Source organism: Arachis ipaensis, chromosome B5, assembly GCF_059453495.1.
Source record: "Arachis ipaensis isolate K30076 ecotype BB chromosome B5, ASM5945349v1, whole genome shotgun sequence".
NCBI lineage: Eukaryota > Viridiplantae > Streptophyta > Magnoliopsida > Fabales > Fabaceae > Arachis > Arachis ipaensis.
In genome coordinates, this window is record NC_142440.1 from 140271068 (window position 1) to 140279992 (window position 8925).

General features: G+C 33.3%; 1 long non-coding RNA gene across 1 annotated transcript; it reads right to left on the reverse strand.

The window, feature by feature from the left end:
• Window positions 1-248: 248 nt before the first annotated feature.
• LOC148565966 (uncharacterized) lies at window positions 249-7802 on the reverse strand. The gene is made up of 4 exons (XR_015883188.1): window positions 7407-7802; window positions 6308-6392; window positions 2541-5511; window positions 249-748 (listed from the first exon to the last, which is right to left on the reverse strand). It is a non-coding gene; the product is annotated as an uncharacterized LOC148565966 (long non-coding RNA).
• Between the last annotated feature and the right edge of the window lie 1123 nt (window positions 7803-8925).

Sequence of the window (8925 nt, forward strand, 5' to 3'; positions counted from 1 at the left end):
GTGGAAAAAAACTAAGCGAAAACTAAGCCAAGCATTTTATCAAACACTTGGTGTGCATGAAAATAAAATTATATTAAAATGTAATAAAATAAATTCTAAAGCTACCAAAGCAAGAAAGTCATAACAACTAAAGAAGGCAATAAATGAACATAAAACATAAATTGCATTAATTAAAATTAAAATTGAAAAAAGTATCCATAAACATAAAAATGAAAAGATAAAGGAAATAACAAAAGAGATGAAGAAGAACTAAGGTGCAATAACAATAAAAGACAAGGAAAAGTAAATGAAAACAAGAATTAAAAGTAGAAATTACAAGAAATTAAACTAAAGAACCCTAATTCTAGAGAGAGGGGGGAGCTTCTCTCTCTAGAGAACAACCTACATAATGCTAAAATAACCCTAATTTCCCTCCCTCCCCTTTCACATGGAATGAGGCCTTCCTTCATATAGCACTCAATCAGCTTTAGAAAGTCCCAAAATTGGGCCCTGGAGGCCCAAAAATCGCCCCCAGCGATTTGCAATAAATGAGTCACGCGCTGGGACGTGTGCGTACGCATGTGCGTACGCACACATGCTGATTTTCTTCTTGTGCGTACACACAGGATGTTGTGCGTACGCACACATGGTTTTGTGGCTTTTGTGCGCACGCACACTCCAATGTGTTCTTCTCCTTTGTTTTCTTCATATTTTTTCCCTTTATTCATGCTTCCTTCAACTTTTGCATTGCCAAACTTGCCTTCAAGACCTAAAATCACTCAACAAACATGTCATGGCATTGAATGGTAGAAAAGTGGGATAAAAGTGATTAAAATAAGCACAAAATAACATGTTTTCACAATTAGGCTCAATTAAGGGAGAGAACACAAAAGCATGCTATTTTAGTGAATAAGTGTGAGTTTATGTGATGAAATCCACTCAAATCAAACCAAAATATATCGTTAAATATGGATTCATCAATTCCCCCACACTTAAACAATAGTATGTCCTCATGCTAATCACAATCAAGGGAGAAGGATAAGGAGGGTAAGCAATTTATTAAATGCAACTAACTATATGTATGCAACTATACTAAATACTATCTATTTATATATATACTATAATTCCTATTGAGTTTGGCAAAAACAAGCAAAAGAATCTCAATCAATCCAAATCAAAGCTCAGGGCTAAGACAAAGCAAATATAGCAATATGATCAATGTCCAATGATTTGATTTGAAATTTTCAAAATTTATTTCAACAACTTGCAAGAAGATACAAGATAAGTAAAGGGAACATAGAATTGAGCAATTGAAACCCTCACCGAATGTGTTTACAGTCTAATCGCTCGGTGTGTAGGGTTTAATCACTCAATCCTCCTTTAATCATGTTTCTCAAAGATTTGCAAGTCATCTAATAATCAACTAACATTTGATGAATGAATGCAAATATCATGAGGACTTTGTGGGTTGTAATGGGGCTTAGGTAAGGGTAGGATTAATGTGGTTAAGTGGGCTATTAGATTGGATCTTTGATTAGCTCAAGTATCCCACCTAATCCTATATCATCCTATATACATAACAAAATAACCTAACTACCCATTTATCCTCTTTTTCACACTCACTCATACATTTCTCTTTCCAATTCAACCACATATGCATCCTTTATTTTTATTTTTTATTTTCTTTTCTTTTTTCTTTTCTTTTATTTCCTCTTTATATATATATATATATATAAACAAAGTATGTACAACAAAATTTTTTTCTTTTAGAATTAAAAAGAGATGCATATGTTTTAAGTGATGAATGCATGAGTGTTTACCCATTTTTTCAAATGTTCACAATGAACACCCAAAGTAAACTAACTACCAATGATTCCCACAAATTCCCCCGCACTTGATTAACACACACACACACACTCAAACCTAAGCTAATCAAATATACAAATCATGGACATAATTGGTTTTTCACTTAGGGCAAATGATGTGCTTAAAATTAGAACAAAGGAGAATTAAAAGGCTCAAAAAGTAGTTTTCAAAGGTAGATGTAAGGGTTGACCATATGGGTTTGTGAGCTCAATTTCAAAAAAATGGCCTCAATCATACTAGATGCATACAAAACAACAAATATAGGACATAAAGATTAAAGCAAATCTAAGATTACAATCATAAAAGAAGTTTATCACACAAGAACAAAATTTTTGTGGTTGAAAAATGTGCAACCACACAATTAAAGCTCAAAATGTCACTAGGTAATTTGTTCAAACTCTTTTCTATGTTCCATAAAAATACTTCATGCAAGTTCAAAAATAAGATTTCAAATCTAATCAATGGAACGCCCAAAAAGGGATTTCTTGAAAATTCTTCGTTGTCTTACCAAAACTTATTTACTATACTATGCAACATGCAAGTATGTACTATGTACTACCATAATACTATAAGCATTAAAGAAATATATACAAACAAAACAAACCAAACAAAGTGCAAATAAGAACAAAAATTGCAAAAATTAAAGAAAAAGAACAAAAAGAATGTTGCAAAGTGTCTAAGAAAAGGAACTTTACCCCCCTTGAAGTTGGCGATCCTTTCCCACACTTAAATAATGCACGGTCCTCCGTGCATGTACATGATCCGGGGATGAAGGACTATGAGGGTCCACCTACAGCTGGTGGGCTCCGGGGGCTCCGGTTGCGATATAAACGAATAAACAACAATTGAGGAGAAGTAAGTTGTATGTGGGGTGATGAAAGGGAATGTTTGTATTCTAAATGCGCGCACAATTTAGAACACAAACATTGGGGGGAATAGAAACCACATAATCAAAAGAAATAGCACGTTCCTCAATCAAGTAGTTCTAGATTGCAAATGAAGAATAAGCAAAACTTGAGGCACAAGTGACCCTAGATAACCACAAAAGTGAATTTAGTATAAAATATATTGGATAGTGAGATTGTGCAAGTGAAAGCGCAAAGTGAATAAAAAATGGCACAATCAACAATAGCCGATTCCATGATGAAAAGAAACTACTTATTCATCTTTAGGAATAAGAAAATAATCACATGTATAAGGTGCTTGTTACAAAAAGTGACAAGTCTTGATAAGAATCAAGTCAAGTCAACTCAAAAAAAATGCAAAGCATTAACAAGGAACAAATACCTTGTTATGTGATTATATTCACTTAAGAACCATGATGACTAAGTAGCTCAACTCAATTCACTAGAGTAAAAATGCACAATTCATAATGCCAAACAAGGATAAAGTTTAATGCATATGGCCGCGACAACATATGAATCAAACTTACAATTCAATTAGGCAATTAAACAAAGAGTTAATGTTCAGTGCACGTATTCATCAGACTTGAAACCAAATTCAAGCAAGAAGCAACCCAATAATCATCAGGCAAACACTTACAATTTGTTCAATTAACAACTATTAAATTAAAACTAATATAATTACTAAAACAAAAATGAGATGCAATGAAAACTAACAAGAACAAGTAGAAAATAGGGTAAAAGAGGAAGAAGAGGGGACAGAGGGGAAAAGAAGAGAAGAAGTAGAGAGAATTAGTTTATCAACTCAGATAATAATCAAAATCTTAATTAATAATACAAATTTTAAAAGACAACAATTTTTACCATACTAATAGAAATACCCTAAAACTTAATAAATATAAATATTAATAATAAAGATAACCATCAAAATTATTTTAATATTTTTCAAACAATATTTTTAAATTTAATAATATATGACTTTATTAACATAATAAACTTAGGTTATTATATATTTAGTCTCCTTATCTAAAATAAATTATGGGTTAGTTAACATGTATCCTAATTCTTAAGGGTATGTGATAAGCTTGTTATTAGTGAAAAGTTTTATTGAAAATATAAATATTCAAGTTTTATTGAAAATATAAATATTAAAAAATACTTATTTATAAATTATTTACTCAAAAAATATTGAACAATACAAAAAAGTGTATAATATCCCCTGAATGCTCTTGCAATATAAAAATGGTAAAACAAAGGCGAAAAAATAAAATGGTAAAACAAAAAGAAAAAAATAAAATCAAAATCAACTACTATTCTTCTCTCTTCATAAGAAATCTACATAAAAAAATAAGAACTCATAGCGTATAGTTCAACTTTAAGAATCAAGTATAATTATTACCATTAAACTTAGTGTGTATAGAAAAATCCTTTATGCTTGTAATCTCTTCATATATTTGGAAAATTCATATAGAACAAACTCTATGGATGGTGGCACATGAAGCCATAATTCGGTATGGCTACGCAATCCAGTTGTTGCTGCTGCATGAGCCCTGGCCTGAGCTTGAAGATGCTGACAAGCTGTGTACATCCTGAGGCTTGTAGCCATTGCAAAAACAGCAAGCACAATGCAAGCCGTAACTTCAAGCATACTTACACATAGTTATGATACTAATCGATACCAAATCAAAATGCTACAGAAACCTTTTGATTACCCACAATAGCTAAATTCTTACTTACAATAAAATAATGTGTCATCTGAGGAGAGTTCAGCAGCATGAATAGCATAATAACTGAATGACAAATTAAATACAGGTTTAAAAACTACAATGCTAAGCAGCAAAGCATTAGCTACAACAGTAATTAGATTACCTATGGTAAGAAAAGCCAGAGAATTGGTATTAATTGGCACTTTATTTAGATTAAATCATATATATAATAACATGTATGTATCATGTATGTCAGACGTGCCAACTAAGCTTTTCTCCTAACTATGCATGCATTCTTATTCAATTTAATATGCTTATAAGTTATAAGTTATATATAACGACCAATAGCTGCGAATGAATGAATTAATGCTTCTTCTTGAAGAAAATCCCTGCGGCAGACAAGGAAATGATTCTAAATTGAAAGCTGACAATATTGAATTTTTTTTTATTATGTGCTCTCAGCCACAAACCAAGCCATTTTCTTTTTATTTTTTTTCTTCCACTTACAAAGTTGGTAGTTCTATTAGATACATTTGATATAAAACTTCAAAACTACATGAGAAAGTGGGGCATTCACTTAGCTTGTCATAAAAAAAATGTTTGGAAGATTGTAAAAATCTAAACTAATACTAGCTATAGCTTAGCTTCTTATCTTATTTTATATATATATATATATTCTCTGAGCTTGAAGATGCTGACAAGCTGTGTACATCCTCAAGCTTGTAGCCATTGCAAAAACAGCAGGCACAAGTCCAATATATGCGATAACTTCGAATTCTATCATAGTTGATTTTATCCAAGGACAGCTAAGATATAAAGTGTTTTCAATACTAATTATGTTATTATCATTAAGCTAGTGATTATGAAATTATATTTAGTTTAAGAATAAAGCATCACCTGTATGAGTAGTTCAGTTCTTAGTCGTCTACTTGCTTCATGTTCACTGCGTGCTTCACCGCGTTGGCTAATGATTGCATCAATTTCATCAAGAAATATGGTTGAGGGGGCATGGCATCTGGCAAGCTCAAATAACACATTTATCAACTTCTCAGAATCACCTGCAATCTAAAATAAATTTTGTAAATGTGCATGCCCAGTTGCCCACTATATTATACACTAAACAGAGAAGAACAAGGAGCAATTTGAAAGATCTTTCTCTTCCTTACAAGATAGAGGCAATTTAATCCAAACGAAGGAGGAAGCTAGGCATTCAAATGAAGCAATGTCATCTAAAATACAAGAATAATTCTATATCCTCCTAAGGAATTCTCCTAACAGTCTTCATAATTGTCAAACAAGGAAAAATATTTGAATGCTCTGAAAATGTATTTAGTAACTTAAAAAAAAAGTATGTTTAAAAAAAACACTTTGCTTGTTTTAGAAGGATTATTTGGAGGACATTGCAAAGCTCATAACAAATACATCCACGCTCTTTCTTTCAATCCAAATCATCCCTAATATACCAAATGGCCATTTTGAGCTCCTGGCACTCTGAATATAATATATGATGTCAGTGCTTGTGTGTACATATTTGGCTAAGTAACAGAGGATGACAACAGTACCATGTCTTTTCTGAACCAAATAGGATATGAGATTAATTAACAAGATCCAGGCCACTTGTTGCATCATACTATTTCATCAACAATAGTTAGTTGTATCACCTTGCAGAAAAGATTAGTCTATCTTCTTGTTCAGGGAAACAGAATTGCAGTGTTATTCTTTGCAACCAAGATATTTAAATCACTTTCTTGAGAAAATGAACACTGCAGACTTATAAGTATTATACATAAACTACAATACAAAAGAAAAATATGAACTTTGGAAAAAAGGGGGAAAGAGTTATGAGTAACATGCCTCGCCATTTGCACACAACAGATGATGCTGAAATATTAAAAAATGAAGTCTGGCACTCTGTTGCAACAGCCTTTGCAAGCATTGTCTGCATCATTCAAATTAAAGTTATATAACTTTCAACAGTTTAAATAAAACATGGATATCCAGAAAAACTGTATTTTTATGTCAAAAGAATTTAGTTTAATTTGAGAGTAAGATTTTATTTCACTAAAAAAATAACAATCTCTTACAATTTTAGTAGACACTGAGGATGAAATCCCTATACAATTTAGGAGAAATATTAATACAAACCTTTCATGTCCATGGTGGGCCAAAAGAAAAACCATATATAAACTAGAGATTTAAGTGAAAAATTACTGAGTTTAAAAATTAACTCAAAAGAGTGAACTACCAAGCAATTATAAAGATTGTAGTCATAAGAACTTAATTACCCACTGCCATATCCCCAAGCCTAAATACGACTAAATCTTGGAAACGGAAATTAAATCTTTTTCTTCACATCTTTGACTAAATTCAACTTCTATTCAATATATACAGGCATGCCGCATGCATTCAAATGGCTTAGTCTTAAAAACAATATTTTGCTCAAAGAACTCCTGGCAGATTTTCCAAATGCAGACACATTTTTCTAATAACATGATGGTTCTATGGAGGAAAAAAAAATTTCTTCCCCGATACACTTGCCTACATTGCTACAGACTTCCAAGTGTTTTGAATATTGTTTCGATCAATATTGTGAACTATATTCAAAACACTTGGCATGCAAAAGCATAAACACTACAAAATAGCACTAACAAGCATTCTTTGCAACACCAATTCAAAATTCAGCACCATGACATGAAAAATCAGCAGCATTCGCAGTGACTCAGCAAAGTATCAGTCAATCAATCCAAACAAATTGAAATTCAAACTCAAGAAGCTCTTAACAGCATGTTTAACTATGTATAAACTAACACTAATTCTAATAAGAAAATCCTAATTCTAACCTAAACTCAACTAACAGCAGCAAACGATGCTAACCAAATCAAATTAACACTAGAATCAACATATAACTAATCCTAAATTAACTAAAACAAAGAAGAAAATGTGATCTGAGAACCTGAGTCAAAGGACAGAGCAAGAACTCAGGAGAAAGGGATGCAGTGGCAGTGACTAGCCGCTGCTGCTTCTGAACTCGCTGGAACTAGAGCGGCTCTGTTCTGATTCTGCGACTGGGAATGAGGAAGGCAGGGGCGAGCTAGAGAGCCACAGTGCGGGGTTGTGAGGAGGGGAAGAAGATGGTCGCGGCGGCACTGGATGGTAGCCGGTAGTGAGACAGAGAAGGCAGGAGATAGGGGAAAAGAAAGAGAGAAAAGGTTTTCGCGGTGGTTCTGTGGTTCTGACGGAGACGCTCCGGGGGGGTGTGATGATTGATGGTGGCGCTGCGTGGGTGGTCGAAGAGAAGCTAGGGCTAGGGCTGGCAATATATACCCTACACGCACGTATCCAACGGGGACTAACCCGTTCGGTAGGATTGTCTACTCAATCCCCTTTGGGTAGGGTAGGATAGAGTGCAAATTTGCTTGTGGGTAGGATAGGGTACGGGTTTAGGGTATACCGTACTCTATCCTACCTTACCCACACTCCTAATATATTATATAATATATATGTAAAAGTTATGTATGTAGTGAAAAAAGTGATTATTAAATTCATAATCTTTCTCTTATAAAAACTTGAAATAACCATTAAGCTAATTGATGATCATATTATTTGTAATTTTATGTTGAATTTCTTTAAGATTTTATTATTGTTTTTAATTTTAACTTGAACTTAGTTTTTTATTTTCTATTTTATTAATATGTATGAAATTTAGAATGGTTGAATTTCATATTTACTTGAAAATTTTTTATTTTTTTGCGGGTAAGGTAGGGTTTAGAACTTTAGGATGCAGGTAGGGTTAGGGTTGAGAGATTCTCAACCCGCGGATAGGGTAGGGTAGAGTTTTAAGAAAGTTTTTAACTCGCAGGTAGGGTAAGAGTAAGTCCAAACCCTACCCTACCCTACCCATTGTCAGCCCTAGCTAGGGCTAGAGAGGGGGAGTGATTCAGAGCTTTGGACATCTGGTCGAGTGAGTGACGGGGCACTTAAGGCCGTTGGCTCTCTTCTTGGTTTGATTTGCAGCAGTAGGAAAGCTAACCGCCGCTATCTTAGTTCCTTTTGTAGCAGAAGTTCAAACTGCTACCATAACCACTGCTATCGTGCTAAATTGTGGCGAGTTGATAAACAGCTGCCAATTAACTGTTGTTATCCTCCGTATTTACTGTATATTATTACTGTTAAGTTAAAAATACAATTAATTTAATGATGATTATAAACATTGATTTATTGGGTTAAATATCTAACTGGGTTTAATTATTTCATTTAGTGATGTAGGCCCAAAATAATTATGTAGCAGTCCAAACCAACAAAACAAAGAAATCAAATATGCTGAAGTATATGAAATCCTCAACCAAGCCTAATGCAAATTGAAACAAAGGAAAGCCTTGTTGAGCTGACAATCTATATTGTTTTGGATATAGCAATAAAGAGGAAAAGAAAATAGGCCCAAGAATAGCCAATCCCAAAAGTGGTGGTCCACA